Genomic DNA, 14,444 nt, shown 5'->3' with positions numbered 1-14,444 from the left:
ACTAACGTTTGAGTGCTTATTACATTTTGGAAAACATATGAATAAAATAATTAACAACCTGTTAAGAACTATTATTCCCATCTCACAGAAGAGACAGATTTACAGAGGCTAAATAACTTCCCCAAGTTGCAAAATTGTGAAAATGAGAAAAATTTAAAACATAGAGACATACATTACTATAATAAATATTGATTTATTTACTAATATTTTTGAGTAACTATTTGCTGGATACCAGGCTGCGTGTTGGGAGTATAGTGGAGAACAAGTTGGATCTGGCTGTTGTCCTCATGGAACTTATTTCCCTTGCATGACTCTTAGGAATAAGTAAGAATTAGTAAAGAAAATATAAACACCTTGAAAAGGGACATAAACAGAGAGTTGGCACAGGGAAATAGACATAGGTACATGGACATATAACCCATAAGCATGTGAATGATTATTTTACTAATAATCCAAGGAGTACATATTAAAATAATGTGATTTTGGCATGTCTAGATAGCAGAGATTTAAAAGAGAACACCTAATGCACTTTAAAAATAATTAATTAATTAATTCTTTTAGAAAGAGAGAGAGAGAGAGACCACGCACGAGTGGGCGGACGGCCAGAGAGAGAGAGAGAGAGAATCTCAAGCAGACTCCCTGCTGAGGGCAGAGCCTGATGTGGGACTTGATCTCAAGCTCCTGAGATCATGACCTGAGCTGAAATCATGAGTCGGTGAAGCCCCCAAGCATCCCCACTTAATGTATTTTAAGTAAATAGCCATTCTCAAGAATTTAGAGGCATGTGTGTCCAAGGTGAGTCACCGAAGCACTATTTGTTATAGCAAAAGACTAGACACAGATCTCTCTTGAGACGGAGCTGGTTGATGAATCCTGGTATGTGCACATGGCAGAGTGCTGTGCGGTTAGAAGAATGTGGTTGAGGAAGTAGGCTGCTGTAGAAACAATCTCCAGGACCCACTCTTGTGGGGAAAAGAAAAAAAAAAAGCAGAAGCCATGTGTAGACTGGAAAGGAGGAGGGAAATACGAAGCATGTAGGCAGCTGCTTCTGTTCCACGTAAGCACGTAAGCATAGAAGAAGACACAACAAATGGATACGTTTTAAAAAACTGATAAAAAATAAGCTGGGGGAAAGAATGGGGGAAGGCAACAGAGCGAGCAACAAGAAATGAACTTGTTTCCTAATTTGGTGGCTCACTCAAAAAATATTTTAAATGACTTTAAACAAAGACCTTCTGGGGAGCCTGCGTGGCTCAGTCGGTTAAGGGTTTGCCTTCGGCTCAGGTCATGAACTCAGGTCCTGGGATCGAGCCCCGCGTGGGGCTCTCTGCTCAGCGGGGAGCCTGCTTCTCCCCTCCCTCTGCCCTTCACTCCCGCTCATGCTCTTTCTCTTGATCCGCTGTCTCTCTCTCTCAAATAAATAAATAAAATCGTTAAGAAAATAAACACAGAGCTTCAAGGCCTAGGGGTATAATCTAAAGACAAAACAACTACAAAGAAATCTTAAATTGACTTTAGTTTTCTTACTGCCCTCAATAAAATTTATATTATTATTTTGAAATCTTATTATACATATATATGTGTGTATATATATATATATATATATATATATATAAAGGAGGAATCATGATTTTGACAATGAAAGGAAGCATATAAAACAAATCCCAGAAGTTACATAGATCCTTGTAATCTTTTATTTGAACTGGAAATACCCAACTGAAATCATGATTTATTTTTTTTCCTTGAAGAATATGTATTTTGTGGGGCACCTGGGTGGCTCAGTGGGTTAAAGCCTCTGCCTTCAGCTCAGGTCATGATCTCAGGGTCCTGGGATTGAGCCCTGCATTGGGCTCTCTGCTCAGCAGGGGGCCTGCTTCCCCCCACCCCCGCCTGCCTCTCTGCCTACTTGTAATCTCTGTCTGTCCAACAATAAAAAAAAAAAAAAGAATAAGTATTTTTTTAGCTCTATTAAAACACTTAAAGCAACAATAACTCAATAAGAATGTGCAAATCCCACACTCAGATTCTGGGCTCTAAATGCCATTTCCTTCCAGAAGGAACAAAGGCTCTTTGGAGAAACGGCCCATCCCAGGTCTGGGCCAGAAAACATAGAAGAGGAGTTCAAAGTCAAAGAAGCTATTGGAAAATACTGAAGTTATGTTAAAAGGCTATGGGGGCAAATTTGTAGGTTCCCATCCAAGATGAGTCCATTTGAGCACCCATGGTATGTATTTAGGAGTAGGATGACCCTATTGGAGGACCAGACATTAGTGATGGAATATGGAAGCGATGTAGGATGCTAAAAGGCTCATCTCTACTACCTCGATCAATTTCTCTGTTAGCAAGACTTGCTCCCGGACCTGCAGCTGGGCTGTGGTTGGCTCCAGAATGGAACAGAGTGGGGGGTGTCCGTGTGTCCAGCTGCAGATGAATGGGGAAACAGGGATAACACCAAAGAAAAGGCATACAATCCTATTCGTGTCCCTTGGTTGTCAGAAAACCTCCAGTTCTTCGATATCTCCACTCCTTCTCACAGAAGTGTGCCCCATACTCCCACCACCAGGCACAATCCTTTAAGAATTCTTTCTGACTCATGAGATGGGGGCCCATGTCCCCCTTTCCATCGTGGGAGTAAGCTGCTTCTCACGGTCCTGGTCTCCTTCATGTGCTCTCTCTGCTGCAGGATTCTTTCTCCCTCCACACACCCTATACTAGTCATCTCAGGGGGATCTTAAGGCAGCCCGGGGTAGAAGCCCCAGCACCTTACCATGAGTCAGCTACTTCTCGTGACTTCTCCCAGCACTTGGCTTTGTCAGCTTCCTGAGGAAAGCACAGTTTGTCCTTGCCTTCGTTTGGGAGCCTTGAACATGAGGGAGACCAGGGCCTGGCATAACTGCTGAAGCCAAGAAAGGGCACGGTGCTGACTGGGTCCGGCACTGCAGGATGTCCGAAGAGAGACGCAGTCCTTGCATTCAAGGAATTTATAAAGACTGGGAAGGAGAATGCATAAAAGCGAGATAACCTTCTGTGAGTGGCACAAATAATAGCTGATTTGGAAATCAGAGTGCCTAGCACACAGTGTACGCTAAACCATTCACTAACCAACTGATCAATAAAGAATGGTAAACGTAACCAGTGGTGTTGCAAAGAAGGGTATATTCTGCATTCCTCCTCCTGCACTTGTCATTCCTTGCATCTCTGTGTTCTCTGTGTGGCTCCATTTCCCCCTTTTTTCTTCAATTCAGCTCTGCAGTTCATTATCTTCTCTCTCCCTTGAGAGTCAGGCCACTCTGATAGCTTTGCCTGTTGGGACTGTGCTCATGGAACATGCCCGGCGCCCGCCCTTCCCTACACTCCTGCTCTGTGTCTTGTGTTACCATTTTCCGGCATCATGGTCAAAGCCCACCTTCCCTGTGAAGCCCTTGACAACAGCTCCCCCTTCTCTAAGATTTCCTCCACCGCCCACTACCCCTCAGGTAGGACAGTTGACTTGAGCGAGCCCGTCAGTTGTGTGCCAGTCTGTTTCATTTGTATGCCCCTTATGCATGTTCGTCTCATCTCACCATCTAGGCAGTTTACTCTTTGAGGCCAGGTTGGTCTGGGGTTTTGCGTTCAGTGGAGGTCCCCAGAGCACACCCTTGTTATGCAATGATGGAATGCCTAGAGGCTCGAGGGGGCCTTGCTGTGAAAAGGTTTGGAAGGATTCTGAGTGGTGCTGCAGAGTCGAGTGTTGATGTTTGCACAGGGCAGTGATGTGGTTAAAATGGTGCTCGGGAGGGACTTCCTGGTGGACTGGGGAGCAGAGGAAGGGAGAGGAGCCAGCCAGCCCCTAGGGGCCTCCCCGCAGGGCTGCTGCAGGCCTGAAGGGGCCCAGCAGCAGGCAGGCCTCCGGCTCTTCCTGAATTCTCCTCTTCATCTCACTCCTTTCTCTTCCCGCCTCTCCCCAGGGCTCAGCTCCGCAGAGCTCCCCATCTCTGAGGCCGCCTTAAAGATTTTACAGCTGTCCCCATGGCCTGAAATCTCCCCCACTCGCCTCTCCAAGTCACCTCTAGTTCATTTTTCAGTGCTCAAGTTAAATGCCAGTTTCATACAGGACTGTTCCCTGGTACTCCAAACTAGGCTAGGTCCCCTTGTTGGACAAAAGTAAATTAATTTTGTAATTAGCTGTCATTAGTCTGTGCTATCCCAGAGGCTCCTTGAAGACACACATTTGCATGTTTTGTCCACGGCTCCCTCCCCCGCGCCAGACGCAGCACCTGGCTCGGAGTGCGTATTCAGCACGGACCTGTGAGAGCCTGAGAGAATAGGGAGGCGGCTTGGCCCCTTCTGTGGTCCAGCTCACTCCGCGGGGGCTTTTATTTCTAGCTTGCTCTGGGCAGAGGACACTTGAGTGGATGCAGTTGGATCTTGAAGAGGTCTTCTGGGGGGATCAACAGACATTCCGAGGAGCTGGTCCCGCTGAGTGGCTGTCTTCAGGCAGAAGGAGCTCATGTGTTCTTATTTCCCAGGTGGAAAATGCCATACATAATCTCGAGTGCTATAAAATAATAATTACTTTAAAAATTGTAAGACACACATAACTTTAAATTTACCACCTTTATCGTTTTTTTTTTTTTTTAAGATTTTATTTATTCGTTTGAGAGGGAGAGAGCATGAGCAGGGAGGGGCGGTGGTGGGGGGAGATGCAGAGGGTGGGGGAGAAGCAGACCCCCTGCTGAGCAGGGAGCCCAGTGTATCCAGGACCCCGGGATCACGACCTGAGCCGAAGGCAGACGCTTAAGCGACTGAGCCACCCAGGCGCCCCGACCGTCTTTATCATTTCTGAGTGTACAGTTCAGTCGTGTTAAGCATATTCACACGGTTGTGCAACCAGTCTCCAAAACGTTTTCATCTTGCAAAACCGAAACTCTGTGTTCCTTAAACAACTCCCTCATCCCCTCTGCTGAGTCCCCGGTAACCACCATGTGACTTTCCCTTCTATGAATCTGATCGCTGCGAAGCTGTTGTTTAAGTCTAATCACGGAGTACTGGGGGGCTTTTCGTGATTGGCTTATTTCCCTTAGCGTAATGTCCCCAAGATTCATCTGTGTTGTAGCATATATCAGAATTTCCTTCCTTTTTGAGGCCGAATTGCACTGTATATATACGCCGTATTTTGTTTATTCATCTTCAGAGGGACACTGGATTGCTTCGCCTCTTACTGTTGAGAATAATGCTGCTATGAACATGTGTGCACGGAAGTCTCCGGGAGACCTTGCTTTCACTTCTTTTGGGTTGAAGTGGGAGCTGGATCGTATGGTTATCCTATTTTTAATTTTTGGAGGAACTGCCATACTGTTTTCCATAAATAAGAACTTTTTAAAATAAAAAAGAAATGTGACAACTTTGCCATATGGTAGCTCCTTCCCAGTCGTCACCTTACAAGATCATTCATTTATTCCAACAGTGCTGCCATTGATGTCGGTGGCTTCAGTTGTTTCTTTTAGGGATGTCTTTGGAGTTTCTGATGCTGATGTAAGAGAGCAAAGATAATAGTTTATATAGATTGTACTTTGCAGGTTTTGCAGTGATTTTGTGGAAAATCAGAGTTTGTGTTGCACAGGGGGCATCCACACGGATGATTTCATTAAACTCCCCAAGTAAGTCAACCTCTGTCTGGTCTCCCCGTGGCTAGTGCCGTTCCTCCAACCAGCCTGCCATGCACTCTGAAGGCCTTGTAGACTACCGGCGGCACCTTTTGGCTTCCATGCTTAAACAGTCTTCTACGCTCTTTCTTCATGGTAGTGATGGAATTCCAGGCATGTGGTGTGTGAGACTGTGTGTTATCGCTCCGTTCTCACTGGGGTGCCCCATGTGTCTTATTCTGGAACGCGTGCCTTCCTGGAAGGCTCTGTGCTTCCGCACGGTGTGCCTTCTGCCTACCTTGTCTCAGGGTCCTTCACGTTCTCACAGATGACCACTTACTCTGGAATCATCTCCTTGGCCTCTTACCCCCACCTCTTAGTCTGAGTTAGATGCCCCTCATTGGACCAGAATGACACACTTGCTGCTCTGACTTGTAATTGTCTCCTCATCTATCCTGATTTTGAACTCTGTGAGTACAGGGACTACGTTTTTTTAATCTCTGTGTTTGGTACAAGGTAGTCACATATACACTGATGGGCTAAGTAGTGGTTTTCAGTGAGAGTTTTCATCTCTGTACCCCCTCCAGGGACAGTTGGCGATGTGTGGAGACGATCTGGGCTGCCCACTGGAGGGGTTGCTACTGTTGCCTGGTGTGTCCAGGCCAGGGATGCCGCTACATTCTCGGGTGCCCAGGATAGCTCCCACAACAGAGACCTGCTCAGCCCGAGATGTCAATAGTACCGGGGTTGAGTAGCCATAGGCTGAGAGAATGAGGTGGGTCATTGTAGGTTATCAGGGGGTGAAGCCCATGGCTCCAGTGGCCCTCAGTGCAGCGTGATAACATCTACTCCCTATGTTACAGTTAAGTAGGCACAATGGTTCTAGATTGGGAGAAGTAACTGCCCTCGAGAAGCATTGGCAGTTTTTGTAAGGAGCATTTTGAGGTTCATCTCAATGATTTTATCACAGTAGCATTTCAAGTAAATGTCCCAGTAGCATCTAAAGAGCGGGGTCCAGACATGCTGAGCATGTTGCGTGATGAGAAATTGCTGGACCTCAAATGCCAGTAGAACTTCCATTCGATGGAAAGACACCATTGCACAGGAAGGAGCAGAAGCCCACGGGGCGGTCCTTGGTAGCTCTGGGTTATGGAAGAATCAAACGGAAGACACTTGCCATTGAGTAGAAGGAAAGGATTCTGAGACGTACCAATGTCCAGTTTCTGCCTAGCATGCTGAAAAGCAGGCAGAGCGAGGGAAGGTGTGCACACTGCAGGTGGGCTTGGGGCCAGTGCAGGGATCCCTTCTAGCTCAGCCTCTCACCTGGAGCTGTGAACCACCCCCCCTTCTGTGCTGCAGTCAACATCGTGGCTTCTGCGTGTTTGTGAAGCAGAGGGTGTAAAGAAAAAGTTTATAAATTCAATTCATTTTTGTCTTGCCATTCCCTTTAAAAAGCAGCATTGCTGGTTGATTTTAATCTTTTCATATAATGGATTTCAAAGACTATTGCTTAAGAATTAAGAAATACAATATTTTGATTCATTACATTTAAATATTAACTGAAACATTTGAAATTTCATGACACTAAACATTTTCTCCGTCATTTGGGTTTTGAGAGTACTTAAAAACACAAAGGAATCTGAAATTCCTTATGAAAAATGAATGTGTAAGTTTAGATTTATCTATCAAATAGGGAATTAATCAGGTGTGGTTTATATTTTAAATTATATAAATTTTATATAAAATTTTATATTTTTAATTATATAAATTTATATTTAATAGTAATATGATAAGCAATCATATTACTAAAGTCTCATTGTAAATTTGAAATCACACTTTTCTTTCTATTGGGAAACACATACCATTGATACTCAGTGACATTCAAACTCACTATCTGTAGAGATTCCTGGTTGGGCTTCTCACTGCCTCGAGACTGACATCCCTTTGTCTTTAGTGAGTTTACTGACGGTTCAACCTATTTAGCTCAGTGCACCTTCAACATGGAAATGAAGTGTCTGCTCTTAAACTGTGACCATCTGAAACGGAAAAGACAACACGCATGTAGATTTCTTGACTGTCCTGGGCATCCATTGACTAAGCCGTCCACCATACACGTTCTTCACGAGAAGAGGAGAGAGAGAAAGGAGTCGGAAATTGCAGGCACCAGCTTTCTACATGGTTTGCGCAGCACTCAGGCCACAGAGATTCTCCTCTGCATGCCCCTCCAGTCTGCCTCTGCAGCCTTTGGTTTTCCCCTTACCGGTCCCTGCAGCACTGCCTTGTCACTGCCGTGGTGAATGTCAAACCCTTGCCACTTCCATACCCAGCATTTCCCTCGTACAAGCTGCACACAAAGGAGGCAGCCCAGGAGCTCAGAGAAACCAGAGCAGATCAGAAAAACCGACAGACAGGCCCCGAAGCAGTCAAGTGGCAGCCCCAAGAGCACGCGTGACGTTCTCCTTTTTGTGCATGTTCCTTGGCAAGATAGAGGACCGCCAGGCTGTCTTTTGAGAACCAGTCAGACTTCTGGATTCTACTCACGTCACCATTTTTCAGCAAGCATTTTGTTTGCAAGGCTGGCCTACTTCTGAGGGTGCTGCATGGAGGGCCCCTCCCCACCCCGGTATCCTGTCAGGAGTTTCCGACACCCACGTGCCTTCTCACACGTCTGCCTTCCAGAGCTCTCGTCCGCATTCTCAGTATCCACAGGACTGCTCAGCTCATTCTGGTTTCAAGATAAAATCCCAAGTTCCAGATTTTTCCAAGATAGTATTAAATGCGTTTCTTGTTGTTTTTTCATAATGGAATGTCACGAGATAGGTAATGAACTGTTATTTAGGATGTGAAAACCTGTCTGTCCCTTCATGTATAGAAATGCGGAGAAATGATTGTACTTCTCTGTCCCGTGGTCTGATTTTCCCTCTTCCAAGGGGGTTACGATTGACTTCAGTAGGACTCAAAAATCCTACCTGAGTGAAGCTGTTGGAACTACTGTCTTGACACAACACTCCCCATGTGTCTATTGAGTGACTGGATGGATGGATGGATGGATGAGGAATGGATGGTTGGATGGCCAAAGCTCTTCTCTCCTAGTCTGACAAAATGGATGAACAAGAGGGAGCTCTAGTCTGACAAAACGGATGAACAAGAGGGAGCTCTCTCTTAGCTCTGAAGCAGAGAAGACAACTCAGTTGTTCAGTGTGCCCTGTCTTTTTAGAATAACCTAGAATCTTCTAATAGTCGAGAGCTGCTTAGGCTCCCAGAAACATGAAGAAGGGGGTTCTTTCCCGGAGAGCACAGATCCCCACATGGGGCATTTGCTCACAACCAGAGGGAGCACGCTGGCCCACCGAGAACCATCCAAGCACATGGCGGATGCGTGTCAGAGACAGCTCACTATGTTTAGCGCATTAATGCCTAATTCATTAGGCCACATACTCTGAGTAAAGACATTTTCTAAATTACTTGAAGCTTAACCTAAAAGCAGGAAAATTCAATTTACTTTAACCGCATTGATAGTTTTACAATTTCCTGCCTTCTCTGATACGATATTGAATGTCATTGAACATTCTCTTTCTACTCCTGGATGGCTTATTACGTTTTTGTAGTGATGTCCTCAGGGAATGACTGGGACATGCTTGTGCCTCAGAAAATGACCACACAAGTGACTTGCTTTTTCATGGTTTTTTTTTTTTTTTTTGTACTTTCCCAACACTATTTTACACAGTCATTTAGCATGTCTTGTTACATTATTGTGGTCACTTGTACTCATTCCTCATTTCCCCTTCTAATTTCCGCGGTGGGCTAGGATACCATTAGGCATCTAATGTGCCACATAAATAAATTATGCCTAGAGTAAGAGCACAAAGCTTCCAACTGTTGCTCTGAGTGACTACCCTTCCAGTCAAGGTCATAACCTTTGTGCATAGACTTGGCAGTCCAATCAATAGCTCCTCTTTTTTTCTGAGCCACTCGAGGGAGATAATAGTCAAGGAGATGGAGTTCAGGTATCACCCTTATTGCAAATTAAGCTATTATTGGGAAATGTGTTATATCTGCAGGTAGGTAGACTTCCTAATTGTGAGCCCTAGAGTCATGGAGCCTCATCTAGCTGTTCAGGGGCCGTGTGGGAAGCATTGAGCCTCTTTGACTTAGAACTGGTGCTGGAACCTTGTACTATGGAGAGACACCACCCAGACACACACCTCCTCCAGCAGGGCTGGGTCGCGAGACAGAGGGGACAGCATGCCTGGTTCCTGCTCCCTACAATGCTGGACAGGAATCACCGAGGAAGGAGCTAGAAGCACAAAGAGGCCAGCGTGTAGAGGGAAGAGTTCCCTTTCCTGGAAACCGTAGGAGTGGAGAGGAGTTTCTCTGGAACAGTGATGTGTTTTGACTGCCCAGAAGACATTAAACATTTTTTTCTTTTGGGTCCTTGGTTCTCCATCAGGTCATGGACGTGGCTAGGTAAGTAACTTCTATGTGAGAGGAGATACATGTACTTATCAGCGTGGAAGTGTGACTCATTTATGCTCCGGCTTCCTCCTTTTTTTTTTTAAGATGAAAAAATCATTTCCAGAATTCTGCAAAATTAGTTTGTGGAAGTACATGGATGAGGTTCCTTTATGAAATAGGCATCGGTAAAGTTTGAACCCCCAAGAGCGCCCTTCTTTATGTCTGCAGATGGAATCCCTCAGAAGTGGTTTATCCTCACTGGGCACCAGCATTATTTATGGGTAGTACTCGCTTAGCCAGATTATTGATCTCTCCAGGCCACTCAAGAGATGGCCAGTAATAAGCCATTAACCTGCAGTGAAAAACCAGAGTGGTATAAAATGGCACAGCTACTACGGAGAATGGCATGGAGATTCCTCCAAAAATTAAACATAGATTTGCTGCTTGGTTCAGCACTTCCACTTCTGGATATATATCCAAAAGGATTAAAAGCAGGGTCTTCAAGAGGTATTTGCACACCCATATTCAGAGCAGCCCTATTCACAGTAACGGAGGGGTGGAAACAAGCCAAGTGTCCATCAACGGATGAATGGATAAGCAAAATGTGTAATGAATGAGCACAATATTGTTCAGCCCTATAAAGGAAAGAAATTCTGACCCATGCTGCAATAATGGCTGAACCCTGAGGACATTATGCAAAGGGAAATGATCCGGTCACAAAAGGACAAATAGTGCATGATTCCAATGACATAAGGTACCTAGAAGAGTCAAATCCGTAGAGACAGGAAATAGAATGTGGGTTGCCAGGGTTGGGGGAGGAGGAGATGGGGAGTTACCATTGAATGGGTATAAACTTGCAGCCTGGACAGATGGAGAAGTTCCAGAGACGGATGAGGGGCGATGGCTGCACAATGACGTGAATGCACTGAATGTCACCGACCTGTGCACTTGAGGGTAAATTTTAGGTTATATATATTTTACCACAACAAATTAAAAAAAAAAAGAGTGGGTACGCCCTATGAGAGAGCCTGATCTGTGAACCTCAAGGAGCAGAGGTAGGTTCCATCTGGGAGAACTGCACGTGGTCTGGGTGTCCATGAAGACAGATTCTTCTAGATGGCGCCAAATCCCAAGAAGTCCAGTTCTGTGAGCCGTGCAAGTATATTTGTAATTGCTTTGTTCGTAACAGCATATTGTTTGTCATGACATTTTGTCAGGATATTTTGGTAAAATGCATTGTTATACTACTAGACAATCTTAATAATGTGTCAGAGAACAACACACAACTTTTCTTTGGCCAAGGATATAATTGTGAAAAATATTGCCTCCTATTAATTAGAAGTGTTAAAACGATAAATTCATTGAAACAAAGAAAAAAATTAAGATTTCCCTGAAACAAATAAACCTCTATTCAAAATCTGAATCAACCTGATATGGAGGGGGGGTTGGAATCTTTGATAGAAATTAAAAGCCAATTAAAAACTGCTCATCCATGACACATTTATTCCTAAATCCTCTTCCTCTCCTTGCATTCATACTTATAAGGACAGAAAATCCTAGGAGTTGGGGATCTTTTGTTGACTGAGCATAATGATGTCAGAAGTAAAATGGCCTTGAAAGTAATTTTCAGTGGTGTCCCTGGAAGTGTACAATTGGAGGAGCCTGAGCAGAGCTTAATTACATGACATTAAAAAGGGATATTTGGTGTAGTGATCTGAAGAGGCATGTACACCCCAATGTTTACAGCAGCAATGTCCACAACAGCCAAACTATGGAAAGAGCCTAGATGTCCATCAACAGATGAATGGATAAAGAATATGTGGTTTATATATACCATGGAATACTATGCAGACATCAAAAACCCCACCAAGCCTTGCCATTTGGAACAACGTGGATGGAAGTAGAGGGTATTATGCTAAGCAAAATAAGTCAATCAGAGAAAGACAATTATCATATGATCTCACTGATACGAGGAATTTGAGAAGCAAGACAGAGGATCGTAGGGGAAGGGAAGGGAAAAAATGAAACAAGACAAAACCAGAGAGGTAGACAAACCATAAAAGACTTAATCTCAGGAAACAAACTGAGGGTTGCTGGGGAGTGGGAGGGATGGGGAGGCTGGGTGATGGACACTGGGGACGGTATGTGCTATGGTGAGTGCTATGCATTGTGTAAGACTGATGAATCACAGACCTGTACCCCTGAACAAATAATGCATTATATGTTAATTTAAAAAAAAAGGTAAGAAAAAAAAGGGATATTTGGGAAGATTCTAGATTCTGTTTGCAAGGTCTTCTGAAGGGAGAGGTGTTAAAGGAGGTTAGGGAATTTGGGGAAGGAATAAGGTGCCGTCTCTAGCATGTTGTAAAACTTTTCCTCTCTCCCTGTAAATTTTCAGTAAAATCACTGTCTTTCATTATGGCCTGGTGAGGTCTATGGGCTTTTGGGGAGGTGACAAAGTGCCAGTGGTTCTTTGTAAAGAATGCATCAAGGGCCTTTTCTCACCTGGGTTGCAAACTGGATACTGAACCTCATTGTGACTTCTTACCTTCTCTTAATTTCGACGCTACCAAGCCGGGGCTGCCTCTGTATTTGTGAGGGTAAACTGGAAAGTACCTCTTCTTACTGTGGCAAGACAGTGTCTTTCCAAATGAATTATCCCAATGTCCGTGTGTAATCTTTTTTCTCTCACCTTCCCTAGCCTTCTCTTCCTAATACCTGAGGGCTTTTTACCCCACTTATTTCTAATCTAGTTTGAATGGACGCTTCCTTATGGCAATGGAACCCCCTGTGTTGGGTTAATCAGCACTAGCTGACACGGCAGTCAGACCGGCAAATCTCAGTGGTTGAATGAATCCAAGGATTAAGTTCTCACTTCTAGCACACGTCCGCCTCGGATCGGTGAGGGCCTTGTCCTGGAGTCACCAGGCACCCAGGCTGCAGGAAGCTCTGCCCTCTTGCAGATGGAATGTCCTAGAGATGTGGCCTCCGAGATGGCCAACTAAAGAGAAGCGTGAGATGGAGGAAGCCCTAGGTCGTAACTCTCCAGGCTTAGCAGCGACGCCAGCCACTTCTCCTCAGCGTCCATGGGCCAGAAGGAGTCCCATGACCCTAGCCTGACAGCAGAGGAGGCTGGGAAATGCAGGGGCCCCGTGTTGAGTGAGCACAAATTCTCTCTGCAGCCCCACTAACCAGAGTACTGTGAAGCCCATGTTACATTATAATTTAAACAACTTTTGAATATAATTTGAGTATGACAGGATGCTAATCTAGTCTCAGGACATTTGCTGGGTTTTATCCTTCCTTTACCAGTTTTTTCAAACTGATGCTCTAGCTTTAGCCTGAATTTTTTAGACCTGAAATATATAGACATGCTAAGAAAAAGCGTTGGGGACTACTGGTGGCCTCTGTCTCTCTTTCTCTTTTAATTTTTCTCTGTATTCCTCGAAGTTCATCCCAGCTTCTCCTCAGGAGGTATGTGTGTAAATGGGAAACTTATCTGCTTCTGGGTAGGGAACCTGACTTTATTTCTCTCTTGCGCTCATTACCCATCTATCATCATCATCTGTCTCATTTGTTTTACTTAATCTCTCACTCACTTATTTATTAATTTATATTTATTTGTGGACCTTTTTCCCACGAGGTAAAAGCAAGTCAGGGTAGTTTTCCTTTATCTTTATGCTTTCTGTGTGGCCATGTTGCTTATGGAGCAGTCTGACCTAGATGACGGGCTATCGTGGGACCACGGTGGGTTGGGCCATGTTGTCCACAGGCCCATCAGGTTCAGTTTGAAGGGGAGACTACACTTATCACTGGATCTCTTGAGATCCTTGAGTGAGGTGCATTGATAAAAGGGTCTTGCTTTTTATTGAGGCTGTCCCTCTTATTACCTTGAGACACTGGGATCTATTTCAGTCTCCAAAGTTAAGGATTTAGTTTAGGAAGGAGTAGAGAACCTGCAGTTCTCCATGGTCCTGGGAGAGAATTCGGATGTTATGTGGGGGATCCTGCAGAATGGGACAGTTGCATGGATCCCAGTGATTCTTTTTGTTTCTTGAGGGGATTGGACAGAATTGAACTGACCTTTACCATGATCTCTATGCTCAGACCCTTTTACACTAATGTAACTATCTTCCTTTTGGAAGCAGTGTGCCATTTTATGGCTCCTTGCGTGCATCAAACCACTAGGGAAATACATGTCCTGATGGTGTTAGCCTACAGGAGACCAGGGAGGGAAAGACGGAAAGGAGGGAGGGAGGAAGGGGGCATGGAAGGAAAGGAGGAACGTGGGGAGGGAGAAAGGAAGGGAGAGAGTGAGGGAGGGAGGGAGGCAGGCATTACATTAGCCTTTCTCCTTCCTTCTTC

At 44.8% G+C, this 14,444-nt stretch overlaps 1 protein-coding gene across 2 annotated transcripts in view; it reads left to right on the top strand.

Annotated features, from left to right (window-relative positions):
- The window catches only part of PCNX2 (pecanex 2), a gene marked incomplete at its 5' end in the record, with an annotated part of 286,590 nt that overhangs the window by 13,703 nt on the left and 258,443 nt on the right, over positions 1–14,444 (top strand). The window lies entirely within an intron of this gene.

This window comes from Martes martes (genome assembly GCF_963455335.1).
Source record: "Martes martes genome assembly, chromosome: 14".
NCBI lineage: Eukaryota > Metazoa > Chordata > Mammalia > Carnivora > Mustelidae > Martes > Martes martes.
Note: the sequence above shows the minus strand (reverse complement) of the source record. Positions and strands in the feature narration are given on the sequence as shown.